We start from the raw sequence: 22,200 nt of genomic DNA, 5'->3' as shown, positions 1-22,200 counted from the left end.
TTCCCCGAGGAAGACCAGGCCTTTGATGATTGAGTCACTTCCTCCCCACTCGGCTTCACTGTGATAGCGCAGCTCGGCCCACAGACACACACCCTTTGCTGGCCAGGGCGGTCCCCGAGTCCGGGGCCAGGCTCCCCGGGTGGGCAGGAGGGCCTGGGAGCCTCCCCAGAGCCAGGATCACCTGAGACAGCATCAAAGCAGCCCCAGATCATCCCTCCCCTCCCCTCATTTCCTCTTGAGGTAAGCAGGCAGGCGCCCTCCTTAATGATCCCCATGGAAAATGCCTCCTTGCCTTCTGCACCAGCACGAGCTTCAGAACCGGGGACACGGGGCTCTGCGTTTCCTGGCTGTGTGGCCTTGGGAAGTCCCCTTCGTGAGCCTCAGTTTTCCCACTTGTAGAGCCGTGATAAGACAATCGACCCCAAATGATGGCCGTGAGGGAGGGTTGAGTGAGATCGCTTTAAAGCTTATAAGCACATAATAGTAGGAGCCGGTATAATTATTATTACTGCGGTGGTGGTGGCTGTCGGTGCAGGCACACACCCTCCCCCTCCCAAGCCTTCCCCAGCCAAGGGCCAGGTCAAGTTGCCCTCACTGGGTGGAAACAGTGTCTCATGGGGTGAAGGCTGGGGAGGCAGGAGGCTGGGAGAGGCGAAGGCCTGGGGTAGGGTGGATCGAAGTCCCAGCTTCCTGAGAGGCCGGTTCTGGACCCAGAGCTCCAGGAGGAGCACCCTCGTTCACCCTGCGCTTGGCAATACCCCGCACTGCCGTCCTAGGCCACTCACTCTGCCAAGGGTTTTTTTTTTTTTTTTTTTTTTTTAAATCCAGAATGGCCCCATGTGAGCTGTCCTGAATCATGCTTATCTCAGCCCCTGCCAGGCTTCTGTCTGAAAAACACCCCTCCGTGCTCATGGGTAGGAACAGCGTTTGCCCGAGAACAGGGGACTCCACCCTATTACTGGAACCCACAGCAGGTCCTGCAACTGCCTTCAGATGTGAGGGGGGTGGGGAGGTGGAGCTAAGGTGCCCCTCTCGAGGAGGATAGAACAACAGCTGCTAGGCTGACAGCCTGGGTGGGTTGAGAGGCAGGTGCCTTGGGTTCACACCCACCACTTACTTGTGCTCTTAGGAAAGTCACTTTTCCTCCCAGGGCCTCACTTTCTTCATCTGGTAAATAGGGATAAGAATATCTCTCAGCCTCACAGACTCTGTAGTCAGGGTGAAATTAGGCATGTATGCAAAACACTTAGTATGGGCCCAAACCCATATGGTTTATAGTATGGGCCCTTTCTTTCTTTCAAAAGATTTTATTTATTTATTTGAGGGAGAGAGACAGAGATAGCGAGACAGAGCACCAAGGGGGAGGAGAGGGAGAAGCAGGCTCCCCGCTGAGCAGGGAGCCCAACAATGGGGGACTCGAGCCCAGGGCCCCGAGATCATGACCTGAGCCGAAGGCAGATGCTTAACTGACTGAGCCACCCAGGCGCCCCAATACTTAATATTTTCCATGAAGCCGAAGGAGTTTAAAGTTAAATAGGGCAAGGAGAGCACTGAGTACAACCAGCAGGCCCTGGGCTCCAGAAAGGGCAGGGCTCCCGCCGCCTAATGTGCTTTAGGAACTGCTGACGGAACTCGGAGTCCGCAGACATTGGCAATATCCAGCAAAGCTCTTAAGAGCCGAGCCCATGTTTATTGTGTTTACTACTATACACTCAATACCAGTGTGTTCATTTCCTGTGGCTGCTGTAACAAATGACCACAAACTTAATGGCTTAAAACACCACCAATTTATTATCTTCCCATTCTGGAACTCAGAAGCCTGCAATGGGTCTCAAGGGTCTAAAATCAATGTTAGAGGGCTGCACTCCTCCTGCAGGCTCTGGGAGAGAACCTAGAGGCCCCCGGAAGCCCTTGGCACGTGGTCCTCTTCCTCTGCCTTCAAAGCCAGCGGGGTTGCATCTTCAGATTTGACCCTGACTCTCACTTAGAAAGGATCACACTGGGCCCAGCTGGATAATCCAGGATCCTCTCCCCATTTCAAAGTCAGCTGATTAGCAATCTTAATTCAAACTGTAAACTTAATCCCCGCCCTCACTATACCATCGTAGTTCCATGGGTACGGGGATATGCCCTAGTTATCTCACTTAAAAATGGGAATAGTCTCAGTACCTGTGTTGAGGCGCCTGGATGGCTCAGTCAGTTAAGGGTCTGACTCTTAATCTCAGCTCAGGTCACGATCTCAGGGTCATGAGCTTGAGCCCTGCACTGGGCCTACACCCAATGGGTACAGGAGCCTACTTAAAAGAACAAACAGTACCTGTGTCATAGGATCTTTGGGAGAAAGATCTTTCTCTTGGTCTTAAAAGCACAAGCAAGGAGTGAGGGATAGTCCAGATGATACTGGAAAGATAGTGAAAACAACTAATGGTCTCTGGTAGGAGTGCTTATTAAGGGGTGGAAGTTTCAGTTTCCATATTCTCCCAAGGTATGAAAAAAGACAGTTTTTACCGATGGCTGTTGGTAACAATTTGTCTTCATGCAGGTTTCCTCATGATCCACTGATGAAAACAGACCCAGGGCCACCAGGTTTGACCAGAGCAGCTTGGACTCGCCCTGAGTTGATCCAATCAACTCTCTCCTCACAGGCCCTTGGCCCCCCATGAAGGGTCGGGGAGCCAAGAAAGCCAGCAGCTCCAGACCCAGTTTGGTATAGGGGGTGGGGAGCAGATTCCCTTGGGGAAGATCCCCTTTCCCTTTGGCCACTGGAATCCTTTACCAAACAGATCTGGGGACCTCGTTCTGGTCGCTGGGAGTCCCAAGTACCCATTCTTCCTTAAACTCAGGGCTAATGGTAGATCAGTGAGCAAACGTCTCCGTTTTCATGGAGGGCTAAAACTGGATTTGTTTAAAGCATTTTCTCTTTGGAGGTACTGTAATTGGGCTCCGATCAGACAGGAAGTCCTATTGCTCGAAAGGAGCCAGTGTTATCAAGAGAAAACACATCAGCGCCTGTCCTCCCGGGAAGGGAACTGTGAGTAATCAACCCGGCTCCTCTCCAGCTGGCCGCGGGGCCTTTGTTCAGATGGAGGACAGGTCAGGGAAAGTCTGAGCGGGCAGTGCTTCTAAGGGGTGGGTGCGATTCCAGGCCTTTCTCTTCCTATTTGCCTCTCCAGGGCACAGGTCTTCCCCAGGGAAGGGGGCTCATGTGGGTCGAGCGTGCTGAAGCCGTCAGACAAATCTGATTACATAGTGCTCCGGCTTGAAACCCATCAAGGGCACCAGCCGTTGCCCTCAGGACCAGGTCCAGTGCTTTAATATGGTTTACAGGGCTCTTCATCACCCGGCCTGACTGGCCCATCTCTCCCTCCTGCTCCGTCTGTCATCACCCCGGACCGGCACTCTTCTTTCTGGTCCTTTTGGTGACTGGCATGTCCTCTCTGCAGGCCAGGAGCACCGTCTCTACGCAACACGGTGCCTTGCCCATGAGCTCGGGAAGCCAGATGCTCGGGCACCAGAGGGAAGCCCCGTCGAAGGCATGAAATGAACGAGACAGTCCCTGACTGTGACAAATGTCCCAAGTGGACCCCATAATCTAGCCACTAATCTTAGTGTGGCTCTTACATGTTCTTGCCCTTGTCTGAATGCTCCTTGGGCACGGGAGAGATTTCTGAGAACTTAGTGTCTTCTCACTGGAGGATGATACTGAGGACAAGAATGACAATACTGACAGCAGGTGATACCGCTTATTAATAAGTGTCATTTATCGAGCATGTACTACGTGCCACGCCGTGCTAAAACTTTATGTGCCCTGTCTTGTTTAATTCTCACAATGACCCTAAGAGATAGGTGTGATTTCCCTCCTTGTCGTAGATAAGAGTGGCAGGGCTTACCGAAGTGGTCATTTGCTCAGGGTAACGCAGCCAGGAAGGCGGGGAATGGAAACTCAGATCAAGGTTTTTCTGAGCCCCGAGCTCAAAGGCATACTGCTTCCCATGCACGGACGTGTGGACATGTGCACGGAGGGTCCAAGCGTGGGGGCATCCAGGAAAGGCAGGACAGGCGTAAGCAGGGTAGGGCCTCTAGTGTTTGGCTTCACTTCAAACAAAGATGACAGCCGGGAAACTGGAGCCCCTACTTCCCTCCTCTGAAGACCAAAGCAAGGCCAAAAATAGGAAGACAGGAAGCATTTTATCCCAATGTGTCACATGAATGCAAACATCCTGCCAACTTTGCCATCGGAGAGTGCCCCGAGCAGCTGCTATGCACGGTGCCCAGCCAGACCTGCTCAGGGTGACATGGGTCTGGGGCTGCTGGCTTATCTCTAGGGTTCTTACAACACTAGACAGCAAAGCACACAGGGTGAAGGTTGCACCTCGTAAGCCTCCCACTACAGGAAGCCGTAGCTGCTTGCTCTGAAATCCACCCCTGTGTCTACTCTGAGGCCACACTCCCCACTGGCTGCTCCTTGAGGACAGAACAGCACAGGTGCTAAGGCAGGCCTGTCCCTGGGAGACACTGGATGCCTCTGACAGCCCTCTTTGGCCCGAGGACTCCCTGACAGCCTCACTGGCCTTTCCTTAGATTTAGGGCATCTGGGATGCTTCCAGTTACACGTCCTCCTCCCTCTTCTTGATTCAGAGTCAGGCTGGCATCCTGGTCTGAGGGCACCCCCAGCCCTTCTCAGTTTCCTCCACATTTTCTCCCACAGGCATTCTCCCTCATAACATCCTAGTGTGTTCAGCCCCTCTTGGCTCCTGCTTCTTGGAGGACCTGGATTAACTCAGAGCTCGTCTAGTAATTGCCTCATTTTATAGTTGAGAAAACCAAAACTCAGAGAGGCAAAGGGATTTTTCTGAGGCCACACAGCAAACTCATGTAGAAGAGGAAATGGGCCTCTTAGCTTACAGGCCGTATCCGTTTCCTTGGCCTTGTGTGTGTTTGAATGGGAAGGCGGAGAAGTGATGACACTTGGGTGGGAAGTTCTTCAAAAGAAGGCCCCTCACACGCTCACCCATGGCTCCCTCCAGCTTGAGAGCCCCAGAGGGAAAGATAGTAGCCAACTTACTCACTCATTTGTCCCAGACACTCCAGTCTCCAAAACTTGGGCCCATGACTCTACTGTCTGACTGGCATAATCCACGTGAGAGCACCCTTCAAATGAGAGGGGTCATCATTGCTTGTGTAATTGGGGCAGGGAGACTGGATAGATGATCACCAACGGATGTGTGTGCAGAGAGCAGATCACAAGGTAACTAGAAGGGGTGAAGATCTTTCCAGCCAGAGAAAAGGGAGCATCAGCATTTGCTGGGGGCCCCCCCTCCCTGTTGGAGCCTAAGCTGACCCGTCAGTTAAGAGGCTTCCTACTAATTTCTTCCGCACCTGGCCCGGAGCTGGGGCTGCTTCATGGCTTCCATCATGCTAATTGCCACCATCTCCCCAGTGACACTGAGCTCAGTTCCTGATAAGGTGCGTCCTTAATAGTCTCCCATTTCCCTGCTGACACCGGAAAATAGGCCTGACTTGGCGGTATATTACAGCACGGAGTGAGGCTGAGCTGTCACACCCAGCCTCACAGCCCGAACCATTAGTGAGCCTACAATCAATAGTGTTCAGGCAACCCTCGTTTCTCTGAAAGCATTCATTTGGCACGTTTGCTGTTTGTCAGGCACTTCCTTTCTCTAACGTCCCACGGTCCATGGCCCTGGCGTCTGAGTCTCTCCTCCTTCCAGAGTGCTGAGCAGAATTTGCAAATTCCAGACAGCATCAGCTTGTTGTCTCCGGAACAAAGGAATGAGAAGACTGTACTAGGTTGCAATGAACGACAGTTTGGGTTATGGTTCTTTGGTTACAAGCCACAGTAATCAACTGTGTGAATGTAAGCAGAGTAGGGCCTAGCGGGTGGGAAGTTACTTCAGAACTCGGCAGTGAGGCTGTGTGAGCCCCAGGAAGCAAGGTTAAAGGAAAGAGTGTCAGTGGAGTCTAGTTTGAAGCACTAGGTTTTGGCCAAAGGAGGGTGAGGCAGCTGGATGTTCTCTCCCTACCAAGGGAGACTCATGACCTCAGAAGAGGATGCAATGGGTGTGGGTCAGGCAAAAATAATGGAAGCTCACCAGGTGAACAGAGGGGGTGGGGGGTGGAGGGCCATAGCCTTAAAGGACATGCTAATGTCTTGGGGTATGGGAAAAAGCCCCTCTGGCCTTCAGATCTCTCCATGAGGCCTGTGAAAGCTCCTGGCACTGGACACCTACATGTTCAGTAGGTGATAGCTAGTATCATTATTACCTGAATTATTACTTTCTAGCATCGTTTTAAACACTAGGCAATGCTAGAAGCATGACCTAATTATTATATTGAAGTACATGAAGAATCCTGCTAAGTGATGTGGCCGCCTCTTTTTAAAGGATTGTTACTAAGTTTAATAGGTAATGGAAAAACCAGAGAGTTTTTAAGACTTGGGTGTACCGCAAAGGAACTACAGCCTCTGGAAAGGTCGACAGAACAGTTTTGTGGTTCTCAACAGATATTGTTAAACAGAACAGAATTTCATCCATAGGGGAAACATTAAACCTCTCCCATCGGACAGACTGTGTCCTGTCACTGCTTGTTCACTTGCCTGGATCACCTTCTAGATAGCCAGCTCCTTGAAGAAGGAGACCAGCACCTGGGATCTATTCGTTGCTGTGTCCTTGAGGCCCAGTACAGGGCATGGCACACAGTATACACTTGGAAAATATTGATTGAATGAATGAATGTAGTGACAAGGGGCTGATGACCTTTTGAGGTCACTGGTTGGCTAACTGCAAAGAGTTACAGCCACTGTACCACATGTACTTGTAGAACCAGAAGAAGGTCTCCAGGAGCTGATCTCATCAACTGTTCTTATCTGAAGCCTTGCAATGGGTATTGAATGGAGGGGAGAAAGAGAATGGAAGAGCTAGCAGGGAAAGTCATGATTCAGAGGTGAGGCCTGGAGGAGAGGAAATGGAAGGCAGGGGGCGGGGGTGTCAACAGGAAATTCCTGTGGGGACCCAGGGGGCAGGTCTTCATTTAGTTCTGACCGGGAAACTGCTGACCAGAGGTCCCCTCCTGACTCCAGTGCTCATAGGCTGGAGGGAGGGAGGCCAACGCTATGCTCTATTTTCTACCCAAAGACAAAGTGTTCAAGAGAATGCAGGGCACGTCAAAGGCAGTTTTTGACCAAAGGCCATGTGTAGGCTGAGAGAAGAAGTGCTACGGGAGTTCAGACATGTAGTAGACCATTGTAGCCAGAAGTGGTCAGAGAGGGCTTTGTGGGCAAGAAGGGGGGAGGGTCCAAGTTAGCCTCACATGATGGGACAGATTCGGATACATGGAGAGAAAGGAGCAAAGGCAGGGGACAGGGGCTGAACAAAGCATAGAAGTAGAAGAGTACAGCGTGTGCTTCAGAAGAAAGACATTCCTGGCAAACTCAAGAGGGTAACTAGTCTGAGGAAGGGTGAGACGGGGAAGCTGGGATCAAGCCAAGGAGAGCTCTTACTAGTAAGCTGAATTATTATTTTGGATCCATATAGAAACCTATTTTATAAATACTATGTATGAATGAAGGAACATGAAATGAACCAGACGTGAGCAGAAAGACAAGAGATGGCTCTTCCGCTGTGGGAGTCCTCCTGTCCGACCCAGGGATGGCAAAAGACTTTCCACAGTCAAGTCTCCCAGATGGGTGGTGCTCACCTTGATGCCTCAGGGCTGGGGAGATGGAGAACTCTGGCTTGGGGGGGGGGGGGGCGCAGGGGTGGCCGGGCTAAGACTATGCGTGTGGCATCTGAGACAATGTCTACAGCCAGGTGAAGGTCTCCAAAGATCTCTCTTCTGTCAGCCAACAGAGGCATTCAGCCAAGGGGGGGGACCTGGTGAGATAAGTCAAATAGCCTATTTCCCTTGGGTGAAACTTTAGGGATGTTGAGAAGGCCCTTGCCTCCCAAGTGCTCACCCCATCCCCTAACTCAATGCCTGCAATTCCATAACCAAAGTGCATCTCTCAGCTAGGAGTCCTGATGGCTTCCAGAGCTGTGATCAGTCTATTACACCTGAGTGTAAGTGAAGGATCTCAAAGTGGGTGTTGACCCGGAGGCTGGAGAGGGAAAAGGAGATGGAACCTGCCTACTCAGGGTGGAAGATCACTGGAGACACGGAAAATGCTGGAGACCGAGCGCAGAAAGGAGGAACTGGCGTCGTGACAAACTGTGCCAAGGGCAAGCTCCCCGAGTTCCAGCAACTACTCCTGACACCAGCCAGGCTGTCCGGGCATTAACAACAATGTTTCATCCGCTCAGTGTGACCACGGCATCAGCCAGATGATTTACATGACTGCGCCAGGCGGCCCAATCGGTAGTGGCTGGCGTCTCTAACACATGGGGGAGCTTGGCTAATCTTAACATTAGCTGGTTGCAGAACCTCATCAACAGCTGCCTGCTACAGAGGGTGAGTGATGCCGGTCTCAGGATCTCGAGGAGGCCCAGGGAGTTCAGGAGGATGGAAGTGTTCATTCTTATTATAAAATCCCCTGAGAACAGCAGGCTGTTTAAAGGATCAGTGTGTGGGCCATTTTTCTTCTGAGGAGCTTGCCTTCCAGTCTCATGCTGCATATTTCCTGGTCATAATAGTTTGGAGAAAAATATTGCTAAATGGCTGCATAAACAATTTTAATTGGCCCGGGCTCCCAAAATGTGCTATTTTTGTTCTGCGGCCAAGCTTGCTTTTTTACTAGCTAATTATGCCCAGCATTTAACTTTCGGCAAAAAAACAGGAAATAGGGCATTCATTACTCGAGTGACAACTTTTCAACAAGCCTACATTTCAACATCCATTGTGTAACTTCCTCCCCCCGGCTTACAGTTAGCTGTTCCACCAGGCCTCTGGAAACAAACAGCTCCTTAGTGGGGATGGGAAGGGCTTTGTTCAGCCTAAAGGCTACACAGGCCTCGGGAGGGGCTCCCAGGAGCCACCCGGGCCTGTGCTTTGGGGTGGGTCTCCCACCTTCTCCAAGCTCCTCAAAGAAATTCCCTGACTGGGGTTTCCGTTAGGCTGAATTTGCTTCCAGATTCAAGAGCCGGACTGTGCCTGTTGTTTATGCATCACTCCCAATTCCCCTGGGGACTCAGGCCACTCTCAGAGGAACTCTCTCTTGTCCCCCTGAGGAATCACAAAGACAGACAATCTCAGTTTGTTAGACAGTAACTCCTAGAAAGTGCTCTAAAGCCATGTGTTATTGCATGAGCCATGTTAAATTTATTTTATTTTTTAAAAATTTTATTTATTTATTTATTTTAGAAAGAAAGAGAGAGCAAGCTGCACCCAGAGGGAGAGGGAGAGAGAGAATCCACAAGCAGACTCCCTGCTGAGTGCAGAGACCAACGCAGGACTCCATCCCAGGACCCTGAGATCATGACCTGAGCCAAAACCAAGTCAACTTGACTGAGCCGCCCAGATGCCCCTAAATTTGTTTTATTTAAAAAGGTTCATTACAAAGTAGGTCACATGCACAGGAAGTATGCAGAAATTATTAGTATACTGCCCAACGAGTTATCATAAAGTATATAACATGAGACTAGCACCCAGGTCAAGAATATATTATTACCCCATTCATGCTCTTCCCCAACCACGGCTCGTCCAACCTTCCCAAAGTTAACCACTATGCTGGCTTCCAAGACTATAGTCCTAAATGTTTAATCTTTACATAAACAGAACTACTTATGTGTGTGTGCATGAACAGAGCCATGTGTACATATTTTTATGTCTGGCTTCTTTTGTTCTACTTCGCTTTGTTGCTTGTACCTTATTCATTTCCATTACTCTATAGTAATGACTATATCACAAGTTGTCAGTTTTACTATAAACGGACATTTGGGTTGTTTCCAGTCTCGCTACTATGAAAAATGCTGCCATGAACATTCCCATGTGTGTCTTTCAGTGCATATGTACACACATTTTTTTTAAGATTTTTTAAATTTATGATAGACATAGAGAGAGAGAGAGGCAGAGACACAGGCAGAGGGAGAAGCAGGCTCCATGCAGCCCAACATAGGACTGGATTCCGGGTCTCCAGAACCACGCCCCGGGCCAAAGGCGGTGCTAAACTGCTGAGCCCCCCAGGCTTCCCTGCACACACATTTCTGTTGAGAGTCAACTAGAAGTGAACTGCCGGGTCATGCACAGAGCTGGCATGCATATTTGAATTTTATAGTGCCAGCCAAACCGATTTCAAAGGGGTGCATGTAAGTTGCCACCGAACCCCTTCCTTGGCAACACTTGGAATTGTCAGTATTTTTTTATTTTAGCCATGGCTAACTGTGTGGTGGTATCTTAGTATAGTTTTGATATGCCTGTGCTTGACTATTGGTGAAGTTGAGCACTTTTTTGTGTTTATTCATGATTAGATTTAGAATAAGGTGGAGATTGAAGCATGAAATGATTGAAATCGGAAAACCATATTTTCATGGGAGAAGAGGCTGCCAAAATGTCCACCTCATGAATCAGCAAGGATCAAGAAGGAACAATGGAATCCCTGCAGCTGACAATTGCACTAGGTAATGCGAGAGAACCCAAACAGCAGATCACCCTATATGCACTGTTAGTGCCTTGCTTTTTGCTCTCAGCAATACCTCTCCACCTCATCCTCCTACATCATTAGATATCTTACATGGCAATTTTTGATGGCCACGTTGTATTTAGCTATAAAAAGGTATAATTCATTTGGTCAGTCTCTTGTGATTTCTGGTTTTACTATTATCAGCAATAATGCACTAAAATTCCTTGGGACTAACTCTCTGGGCACATCTGAAATTATTTGCTAATACCAGCACACTTCAAAACTATTGTTTTTTGGAGGCAAATTGGAAAGCATATAGGGACATATAATGAATGAATGAATGAATGAATGAATACGAGCACTGATCCTTCATATTTTTTTTTCTCCTTCCATGAATCTGCCTACCAACTTTCACAGAACTCAGTGGCTTTCCTGAGGGTGAGCTGAAAGGAGTGATAGTGGCAATGGTGTCAGGGTAGACCTAGGCAGTACACCTCCTGCTTTGGCTCCTTATGATGAAATTAGTAATTATTATTTATTATTTACTGAACACTTATTTCATGGTGAGCACTGTGCTAAGAATTTCATAGTAGATGTTACCACTTAATCTTTATAACCTTATGATCTGGATGGCTGTTATGGTGCCCATTTTTTAGGTGAGGATACTGAGACGTGGAAAGGCTAAGAACATTGCCTGAGCTCATTTAGTAAGTGGTAGAGTAGGAATTGGAATCCAGCTGTCCCGACTCCATACTTTCAGTTCTCAACTATTATACCCCTAATTCTCTATCTGTGTCCCTTGGCATTCCAGTGTACTGCAAACCTGTCCTAGGCATGTTGCTAAACTACATATAAAATTATTTTGCTGCCAAGTGGCAAATATTATATGGGAAACTGATTTCAGAGATGGCTCTAATTCTTCCTAATACATGCCTTTTGCAATTTGCCTTTGCAGGCTCCTCCTACCCCACACTCAAGAGTGAAGATATCTCTCCAACTCTTGAACATGAGCTGATCTTGTGGCTTGCCTTGACTCATAGAATGTGGTGGAAGTGATGGTGTGCTTGTCTCAAGTCTAGGCCTCAAGAGACATTACTGACTTTTGCTCTACCTCTTGGTCCTCTATCATGATGGGAACAAGCCTGTGCTAGCCTGATGGGGAATAAGACATGGAAAGCAAAGCCAGGTCAAAGCCTCAGATATGTGAGAGAGCCCGACCCAGCCAAGATCAGCTGAGCCTCCTAAGCCAACCTACTATTGAGTGTAGATGTGTGAATGATCCCTCTAAGCCCAGCGAAACCACCCAACTGACCCAGAGACTCGTGAGCAGAATGTCAATTGCTATATGGCACTGAAGTTCTGTGGTTATTTGTTTTATAGCATGGTTGTGATAACAGATAATACATACTATGGTGGTTATATCTAATGGACAGAGTATTAGCTAGTAGGTTATGATGGTGGAGAGACTCTGGTATAACTTGGCCTCAGCATAGCAAAATGTCAAGCTGTCACCTAAGAAAGATGTCCATTTACTGAAGCACATGAGAACTATGCTCCAAGAGGAGCATATGCTCCAAGAGGAAGGTCAAGACAATACCCAACTTCATTCCAACAGCAGCCTTTCACTGATGGACCACTCAGGGATAGTGTGTTGCCATCACCCTCCACTGAGTAAAATTTAAAGTTATATTTTGATCACAAGCTACATGTCATAGTGTTCATATATTGGTTGTGCTAGTTTACTTGGATTTCTGTCCCTTGCAACCGAAAGAGCTCGGGTTCCAGGCATGGGAGCATTTGAAAAACTACAATGCCTCCCCTCCCATCTGATGCTCATGGTCTTGAGGAGTGTGGCTGAAGAAGCAAGCTGGAACCTCTAAAGCACAGTCAAAGAGCAGGCTGCTTGTTCCCTGTGTCAGCTTTCTCATCTTACAGAGAGGTCTCCTCCCAGAGCTGGCCCAGGTGTAGACCAAAGAAGACAATATTTCTCCGTAACAAATCACCTATGCCAACTCCTATCCCTGCCCCAAGGCTACCAGCCTCCTGTGTCTTCAGACTGATAACTGGAATTCCGTGGTGCCTCCTTTCTATATGCCGGCTGAACAATGTTCATACTCTTGGCCTTTTTCTTATTCTTTTATACACTTCTGTTTCAGTTATTCATTGTTGCGTACCAAACTATCCCAAACTGAATGACATAAAACAATCAGCATTTTTTTCTTCTATTCGTATGTTCCACAGGTCAGAAATTTAGAGATGGCATGGTGTGATGGATTGTCACCGCTCCTGGAGAGCTGGACCTTCAGCTGGGAGGACTTTAATGGCAAGTGCTAGAGCCATCTAAAAGCTTCTTCCTTCACATAAGCCTAGTGCTTGGGCTGGGGACTATTGACACCAATACGTAGCCTGTCCAGAGTATGATAGCTTCATGGCAGTTGGGCTTTTTATGGAGTAGCGCAGTGCTCCAAGAATGAGTTGAAAGCTGCATGGCCTTTTATGGCTTATCCTCAAGACTCATATACGCCTTCACATCTCTCATACTCTATTGGTTGAGACCATCATGAGTCTGCTTAGATCCAAGGGGAAGGTAGGTAGATTTCAATTCTTGATGGGACAGTTGTCAAAGAATTTGTAGCCATGTGTTAAAACTGCCATACCTTAGATTTATCTATCCACTGCGTCAATTACTAAGAGCCTTTATTTTGTGTAAGAATCTTTTGGTTACAAGGAAGAAAAAGAATTCCAGCTAGCTTAGGAAAAAAATAGATATGGGTAATTTATTTTAAGAATGTGATGGTATCTCACAGAACACCCCAAGGATGTCACTATAGTACGACTGCATGCTCAGGGCCAGTAGGTGCTAAGGCGTTAATGAGGCAAACTCATCCCCACTGACGTATCCCCATTCCTGGGCAGTGATGACCTAGTCCTAAAGGAAGGAACTAGAGGCCTCAGGGGGAGTCACTAAAGGGAGGGATGGAGCATTGTGTCAGGCCTGTCACACACAACAGAGAGGAGGCCAGAGTAGGGGGCTGATTGTGTCTCCCCAGGTGGGAGTTGGAACACTGAGCATCTAGGGGGGAGCCCTTCCATCCCTAAACACTCGGGTGTTTATTCTAGAGGGTCATCTTTCATCTTTCCTCCCCCCTTCTAACCCTCAGGCTGACTCACTACCCCCAGCCTAGCAGATTCAGTCATTCGTTAATTCAACGAACGTCTATCGGGTCTCTTCGGTGTGCCTGGCCCTATGGCAGTGAACAACACACTCAGGAGCCTGACGAAATGAAGAAATGCTCCGACCTGCGACCCGGGAGCCCTGATTCTGTCAATCACTCTTTAAGTAACTTTGGACATGTACTCCATCTTCCATGGGCCTCAGTTACCCTATCAGTCAAATCACAGCCTTGACCTTGAAGACCACCAAGGTCCCTTCAGAATCCCCCAGAAGAAAGATGATGCTGGCAGGGTAGGCACTCCAAAAATTTCAGTCCTCAACCTCAAGTTTATTTTCTGTCTTTTGCCTTTACTGCTGGCTGGCTTACTCCTGCTGTAATTTATTTAACTGAGCCTTGCTGAGCAGTTTGGAACTGAGTTTGCATGAATCACTGTCCATAAAATCAAGTTAAGTGGATTTCATTCCACACAGCGCACCTGTGTATATACTCGGGGAGAAGAAGCTGGATTTTCTTGGCTCTTCCAGACCACTGTTGGAATTGCTTCCTTACAGATACACCATTCACCCTGTATTTATAGTCCATTGTTATAACAGCCTCCTTCAGAGACCTGGAAGTAAAGTGTTGGATGCAATTTTCCCTTCAGATCATTTTATATAGCTGTCCGGTTTCTCTGTCTAGTAGGGAGGCTGGCATCGATTCCCTCTATTTTATCAGAGTTGGCAAATACCAGATTCAGATTCATTCAGTCATTCAACAAATATTTATTGAGTGTTACATGAAGTTATATGGAGCTAGGTATGGGGATGAGGGTTCAGGGGGAGTGTCATGCCGCTCAAAGACCCTCAGAACTACGTGATGTGTTAGGTAACGTCAATGTGAGAGCATGACAAGAGGCAGAAAACAGGAAATTCTATGTGTCGGTTGGAAGAAGAAATGAACAGAGGTGAGTGACCTGGGAAGGATCATGGAGAGTTTGGGGAGGATATTGAGCTTGCGTGAGGGATTCCTTTTTGGACCACTCCCTATATTTCCCCACCTCCCATCCCCACTTGACAGAACCAGTGCTAGATCGTTTCAGTTCACTGTATTGTAAAAGGATGCAATCAGGGGTGGGGTGTGGGGTGGGGAAGAGGTTTGAGCAGAGACGAGCATTTGCGGGAAGAAATGCCCAAAGGGTCTGCTCTGGTGCTTGTGAAAATACTTTTTTTTTTTTTTTGGAGCCACTGTGAGGGATTATAAAGGGATTTATTTCATATTGTAACACAGCCAAAAGCACAGGCGGACTGTGACTAAAATGGCGGTGTGAGGGACTGGCTATTTGGATCTTTGTTCTTATTTTCTACCTTACTAGAAAATGTACAATTTTTACCCTGCCATCAAATAAACATTTCACAATTTTCCTGGCCGATTTCAAAAACGCTATTCCATCTACCCTCTGGGATTCTGAGAGACATATTGAGATGTTGGGGAAGGGCATACGGGACCTCCCTCCTGCCTGACACTATGCTGTGGACATACCATCCTTCTGAGAAAATGGAATTGTTTAAAAAGGCTTGAAGCTCTCGCTGCACCTGTGTTTGTACCAGGCCACAAGCAAAATTTGCTTTGCTTAATGGGTTCTGTTTGTTGTGCTGTCTTAGGATAAGATGTGCTCACATTTCCCCAGCAGTTATTTGGGGAGCTTGAGTGCCCAGATGGTGCTTTAGGCTGGGTGGTCTTTGCCAAGAGACCCTGGACAGCGCCACTTCTGCCCTGGAGGAGTAGTACAATGGTCCACTAAGCAGTGCTGTCCAAGCCAAATATAATGCCATATACATACTTTTTAAATTTCTAGTAGTCACATAAAAAAGTAAAAAAAAACAAAAGCAGGTGAGATTAACTTTAATAATATATTTATTTTATCCAATATATCTAAAATATGATCATTTTGTCATACATTAATCTGAAAACGATTAATGAGATATTTACACTCTTTTTTTTCTTAAAAAAAAAAAGTCTGGCATGTATCTTATACTAAAGCACATTTTGATTCAGACTACCCATGTTTCAAGTGGTCAATAGCTACATATGGCTAGTGACTACCATATCGGACAGCATAGGTCTAGACTTCTCTTCTGATCTTTCTGCAGACCCCTTGAAGTCCTAGACGGTCTTTTCTTTCAATCTTTATAAGCAATGAAGAGCCCAACCCTTTGGCTTTGAGTAGGAATGGCTCCCTATTTAACTCTCCAACTGTATAATTGTCTCCATTACTCTCAGAGATAGTCTGGCGAATTCAGGGACCTTCCATTACGGTACCTATCACTCCCCAGCCCTGTTTTATGTTTTATTCATACTTTGTGTTTCATGCTCTGGCCCTTTCTGTACTTTATCCTTTTAAAAATTACCTTTCCTGGGTGGCTTTTTTCCCTTCAGAGACTTCGTCAGGGCTCAGTGAATAATGGTGATAAGGGCTATTGGGACTCTTCTTGGGTACTTGCATGCGCCAACCCGCTTCAGAATTACAGATGATACATGGCCATGGCACAGGACAGCAAGAGCATTGGAGCTGGAAAGAATGTAGAGAGCTCCTAGTCTGTTGTTTTAAAACTGAAATACAGTTTGCAGAAAATAAAATTAACCGTGTTCAGTGTATAATTCTGAGATATTTGGGACATTTGTAGCCATCACCTCCATCTAGTACTAAGACATTTTCATCACTCCAGAGGAAGCCCCATCCCCGTTGAGCCTTCACTCCCCAGTCCCCCCTTCTTCTAGCTCCTGGTAACCACTGCTTTCTGCTTTCTGTTTTATGGATTTGCCTGTTCTGGATATGCCATGTAAATAGATCATGGAATACATGACCTTTTTCATCACGCTTCTTTCACTTAGCATCATGCTTTTGAGATTTGTCCATGCTGTTACATGTATCACTACTTCATTTCTTTTTATTGATGAATAATATTCCACTGCATGTATATACCACGTTTAGCACATCCTTGCTAACCCTTATTTTCTACTATTTGTTTTGTCTTTTTTTTTTAATTATAGCTACCTAGTGCGTATGAAGTGGTATATCATTGTGCTTTTTATTTTATTTTTTTTTAAATTTATGATAGTCACAGAGAGAGAGAGAGAGAGAGAGAGAGGCAGAGAAACAGGCAGAGGGAGAAGCAGGCTCCAATCACTGGGAGCCCGATGTGGGATTTGATCCCGGGACCCCCAGGATCATGCCCTGGACCAAAGGCAGGCGCCAAGCCGCTGTGCCACCCAGGGATCCCTCACTGTGCTTTTTAAAAGGGGGTTTTAAATTAATAAGCTTAGATTTTTAAATTAAATTTTTAATTTTTTAAAGCTGGTTCAGGTTCACAGCAAAATTGAGCAGAGAATCCAGAGTGTTGCCATCTACCTCCTGTCCCTATACATGCACAACTTTCCTTGCTATGATGTCCTCCACCACAGTGGCACATGCTAACAATTGATTGTCTTACACTGACACACCATAATCACTTAGAGTCCATAGTTTCCATTAGAGGTCACCCTTCAAGTTGTAGATCTTCTAGGTTTTGATGACTATACAATGACACACATCCCACCATTGTAGTATCATATAGAGTAGTTTCACTGCCCTAAAAATCCTCTGTGATCTGTTTCATTGTGGTTTTTATCTGTGTCTCCCTAGTGACACATGATGTTCAGCATTGGTCTAGTGGTTTTTCTGTAGCGCCTTGAGAAGCCCCCTGAGGGATCACCGTGGTAAAGAAGAGGAGACCCATCAGTGCCTCCACACCCACCTCTACCACAATCACTCCAGCTGTGTCTAATGGGCATGTTTGACTTATTCAATACTCCATTTGAGCAGGGGGTTTTGAAGCTAACATAAATTTGGCAGTCATTTACCTTATCTTACATTTTCCCATCTCCATTTTACATATGACACAACTGAAATCGCAAGAAGCAAAGCTACTTGGCTAGTGCCTTGAGATTGGCAACCTCCAAAACAGTAACAGAGCCCTACTTTTCTGATTCCTGGTCCTCTTCTCTCTCAACGCTATCGCCCTGTCATCAATAACAACAATCACGGTGACTACCACATAGTAAATGCTTACCATGTGGTAGGCACTGTGGTGACACTGTCACGTAACTCTCTCAGAATAACTCTAGAAGGTTCATGCCATCATGAGGCACATAGGACACTTAGGATGGATGTCTTCACCAAGGCCTGCCAGACTCCTCTCCAGCCTCATATCTGCCCCCTTTCCACTCCAGAATTCTGCTCCAGCCACACCATGTTCTTGCTGTTCTGTGCGAAGACCACCATGTCCCAGCCTCAAGGCTTCTCATCACTCTGATCTCCTGTCCCACTAACTGATAAACTCTTATAGTGGCTTAAATAAAAGAGTTATTACTCTGTCACCCAAGGGAGGTCTGGAAGTAAACAGACCTCTGACTTGGGAGGTCATCAGAGATCCAGGCTACTTTTTTCCTGCTCTATCACCTTAGAGCATAGCATTTATTTCAATGGTTCAAGATAGAGTAGACCACTAGCAACTCTACCTGTGTTCCAGGCAGTAGGAAGGAGGAAGGGGGGGAGGGCCAAAATGGAGCACTTCCCAGCCCAGTTAATTTCTTCTCAGCAGCCTTCCCAGAGGCCCCACCAAATGCCTACTTACATCTCACTTGGCCTCAGTTAATCACAAGAGAAGCTGGGAAAAGAAATATTTTTAGCTTATCTTTTGTCATGCCTAATAACATTTGGGTTCTATCCTCAAGAATAAGGGGAGTATGGATACTTGGAGATACCTAGAGTCTACTACAGATGTGTATTGGAAGTACTTTTTTTAAAAAGATTTTATTTATTTATTCATGAGAGACACAGAGAGAGAATGGCAGAGAACAGGCAGAGGGAGAAGCAGGCTCCATGCAGGGAGCCCGATGTGGGACTTGATTCCATGTCTCCTGGATCATGCCCTGGGCTGAAGGCGGCAACAAATAGCTGAGCCATCCAGGCTGCCCGGAAGTATTTTTAATAGTAAAAATTTGGAAGTAATATAAATAATCTGAAAATATGATTGCTCAATAAATGAACTGATTCATTAATATCATGCATGCTTAAGTAGTACATTTTAGAAGAATATTTAATGACATGGTAAAATGTTTATGATACTATATTGAGTAAAAAAGAAATGATTGCTTTTCTAAGAAAATAATTAACAGAGTGTATAAAAACCATGAAAGAGGAGAGTATCTGGGTGGCTCAGTCAGTTGTGTCCGACTCTTGATTTTGATTCAGGTCATGATCTTAGGGTCATGAGATGGAGCACTACATCGGGCTCCACGTTGGTTGTGGAGCTTGCTTAAAATTCTCTCTCCTTTTTCCTCTCCCCCCACCTCACACTCTCTCTTTCTCTTAAAAAAAACCCAAAAACCAAAAACATAAAAGAGGAACAGCTGCTTGATATTATAAAAGAATTATGGTGCTCCAGTTATCTTTTAAAAAGAGTCCTTATCATTTAGTGATGTATTTACGGGTGAAATGCTATGATGTCTGAAATTTGCTTTACAGTGGAGAAGGAACAATGCTGGGGTGGGGGGTGGGGGTACATAGATAAAACAAGAATGGTCATATGTGGATAATTGTTAGCGCTGTGACTAGAAAATGGAGGTATGTGACCCTATTTTCATTTTTTTTAATGCACATTTGAAACTTTCCATAATACATTTTTCTTAAAAAGGATTAAGTACAGGTCATTTAACCTCTGTCTCATTTTTTAAATGGACTAATAATAATAATTAGTTCACAGGGTGGGGTGGAGATTAAATGATATGATAGGATATGTAAAAATACTTTGAGATGAATAAAGGCAGTCAGATGCCAGTTACTCCCAGCAGGATGGAGCTAGCATACGGCCAAGTCAGAGACAAAAGCCAGAATCTCTGACTCTGCTTCTCTGGAGTCTTTCACTCCTTACCTTACCTTCCTTGCTAACCCCCACCCTCACTCTCACCAGGGGCAGCAAGGAGGATGTGGGACAGCTAGGTGCAATTCACAGCCAATGATGAGGCAAGTTCCATGATTGGATCTCCCAGCCTCCACTGCCACACCTGTAAGTACCTACCTTGCTGGTCTATGCATGAGGTCAATAGGCCACTATGCACAGACGTCATCCATTCAACTGGCACAGGCTGGGTCACGCTCACAGTGCTCCACCAACTGGCTGTGCAGCCTCGTGCAAATGACTACCCTCCCAGGGCCTCGCCGTCCCTTCTGTCCGAGGAAGAGATTGAACACATTGTTTCCAAGGATACTGTGCCCTTGATGTTTTCAGAAGACAAATGTTAATAATATAATAACAACAGCCGGCATTTGTCAAGTGCCAACTATGAACGAGGTATAATACCAAGCACCTTATAAGCTTTAATTCATGTAACTCTTACAACCTTTATAAGGCAGGGTCTATCATTATCTCCTTGTTACAAATGAAAAGTTAGGCTCAGAGAGGGTAAATCACTTGCTTGAGGTCACAGAGCGGGTAGGTAGTAGAGCTGGGTTTTGAACTCAGGTGGAATGCCGCCAGAGTTTATTAAACAGAAGGAGCAGACTGTGTGGCATTTAAGCACAGCTCTGTTAAGCAGGCAGCATCTATCATACATTTGTCACGTTAAATTCTGGAGTCCCTGACAAAACCATGGGTCTCTGAAACTCAGGAAAGAAGACCCCAGTATTTCTCCCAAGGAATGAGCATGGGCTGTTCTGGGCGTCCATTGTTAAGGAGACCCTGGACTGATGGTCAGTTGGCATGGATCAGTTTGGTCCTATGGGTTGTTTCCCGCTGCGACAGCTTTGGTTAGCCCACTCCACCGTGTACCAGTTGTCAAATATTTAATATTGCCCCAGGAGAGAGAACTGTCTTGTTTGTAAGGATTTTAAAGTTGGACAGTCTTCTCAAGGAGTCTGGAAGATTCTCAGAAAATGATCGACAGCTCTCTGGCCTGGGTAGATAACCAGGCCATCCACTTGATGGCCCTTCAAAGTCCTGCACAGGCCCCAGAATCTCATCAACAACACAGCTAGATTGGCCACTCTTGTTTGGAGACAACGATAAGTCAAAACCACAAAGATGAGTCCAACACAAAGTTCTACAGTGGAAATGTGTTTCTGCCAGCCCAGCTTCACCATTCCCAAGGTTTTTCTGCCTTGGTATTCCTTCAGAGAACGAGCTCTCCTATCCACTTCCTTTCCTGGTGGGACCACCCATTGTGGTGCCTCATCCTCTCAGGCCAAGGGAGGGCCACGGGACACAATCAGGCTGCTCAGATGCTCTTAGAATATGAATCCTGGATCAAAATACACAAAGACAGGAAGTAGCACAGGTGCATCCCCAAACAACACCTTCAAGAGAGCAAACTCCAAAAAATTAAAAAAAGAGAGAGAGAGAGAGAGAGAGAGAGAGAGAGAGAGCAAACTCTGGTTTCTAACATTTCTGAGACCCAGCATTTTAGCCTTTTTCGTCACTTACACCTCCTAACCTGACAGTACTTTTATTTCCGGAAGTCATCCAGAGTCTGCTTCTGTAGCCTGTAACAAAAACAATGACAACAAAACAAAAACAAAACCAAAAAGCCCTCTTTCTCGCATTGGGTTCAATATTTGATGTCAGTGCTTTTTTTTCTTAGAAGCTTTTTAATCCTAAATGACAGATCCTTCCTTCCTGGTCCAACCACCCCCAACCCCAACCCTAAGTCCTTCCTCTTCCATTTTCTTCCAGAGTATCCTGGGCTGGAGTGGAATAGGGCTCTTGTCAACATGCTAAGCTTTACCTTGAGGGATGAGTGAGGACACCCTTTAAATTACCTATAAAACCCTTTGATTCACTCAGCAGAGGTTGCCATGGGCAATTTGCTAAGCTTATTGATTATTTTCTGTTTAAATTAAAGTTTGATGTCCTGGAACAGGCTGTGCAGTGCATGGAGTTAATGGAAAAGGTTGAGATCCAGGGGAGAGACACTCGCTGGGGAAATGGAGGGTATTCAAGGGGAAAACAGGGAGTCTATGAAGAGGAGATTGTCAGCGCCAAGTTGTAGTAAATATGATGGCGATAAAAAAGATAAGAGAATGGAATTCTTTTATGGAGAAGGGCAGCCTCCTGGACATTTAAAGCCTCAGGAAGACAGTGGAAAAAATGTATTCATGCATTCAGATATTTTTTGCGTGCCTGTTATGTGCCAGGCATTGTGCTGGGCGCTGGGGGAAAATAGCATAGAAAGCATGACCCTTGTCTCTATGTTTTTACATTGGTGGTTCTCAAAGTATGTTCCCTGGCACAGCAACGTCCCCATTTGCCTGGAAGTGTGTTAGCCATGCAGGATCTCGGGTCCCAGCTCAGGCCTACCAAATCAGAAATTCTGGAAGTGGGGCCCCGTCCCTGTCAGGTGACACTGATGCCCACCACGGTCTGAGAGCCACTGTTTGAG

General features: G+C 46.5%; 1 long non-coding RNA gene across 1 annotated transcript; it reads left to right on the top strand.

The window, feature by feature from the left end:
- The first annotated feature begins 8,284 nt into the window (after positions 1-8,284).
- Positions 8,285-16,362, top strand: LOC140599056 (uncharacterized). Its single transcript, XR_012001735.1, has 4 exons — positions 8,285-8,463; positions 10,419-10,568; positions 11,526-12,893; positions 13,732-16,362. It is a non-coding gene; the product is annotated as an uncharacterized lncRNA (long non-coding RNA).
- Positions 16,363-22,200: the final 5,838 nt, after the last annotated feature.

Source organism: Vulpes vulpes, chromosome 5 (genome assembly GCF_048418805.1).
Source record: "Vulpes vulpes isolate BD-2025 chromosome 5, VulVul3, whole genome shotgun sequence".
NCBI lineage: Eukaryota > Metazoa > Chordata > Mammalia > Carnivora > Canidae > Vulpes > Vulpes vulpes.
Note: the sequence above shows the minus strand (reverse complement) of the source record. Positions and strands in the feature narration are given on the sequence as shown.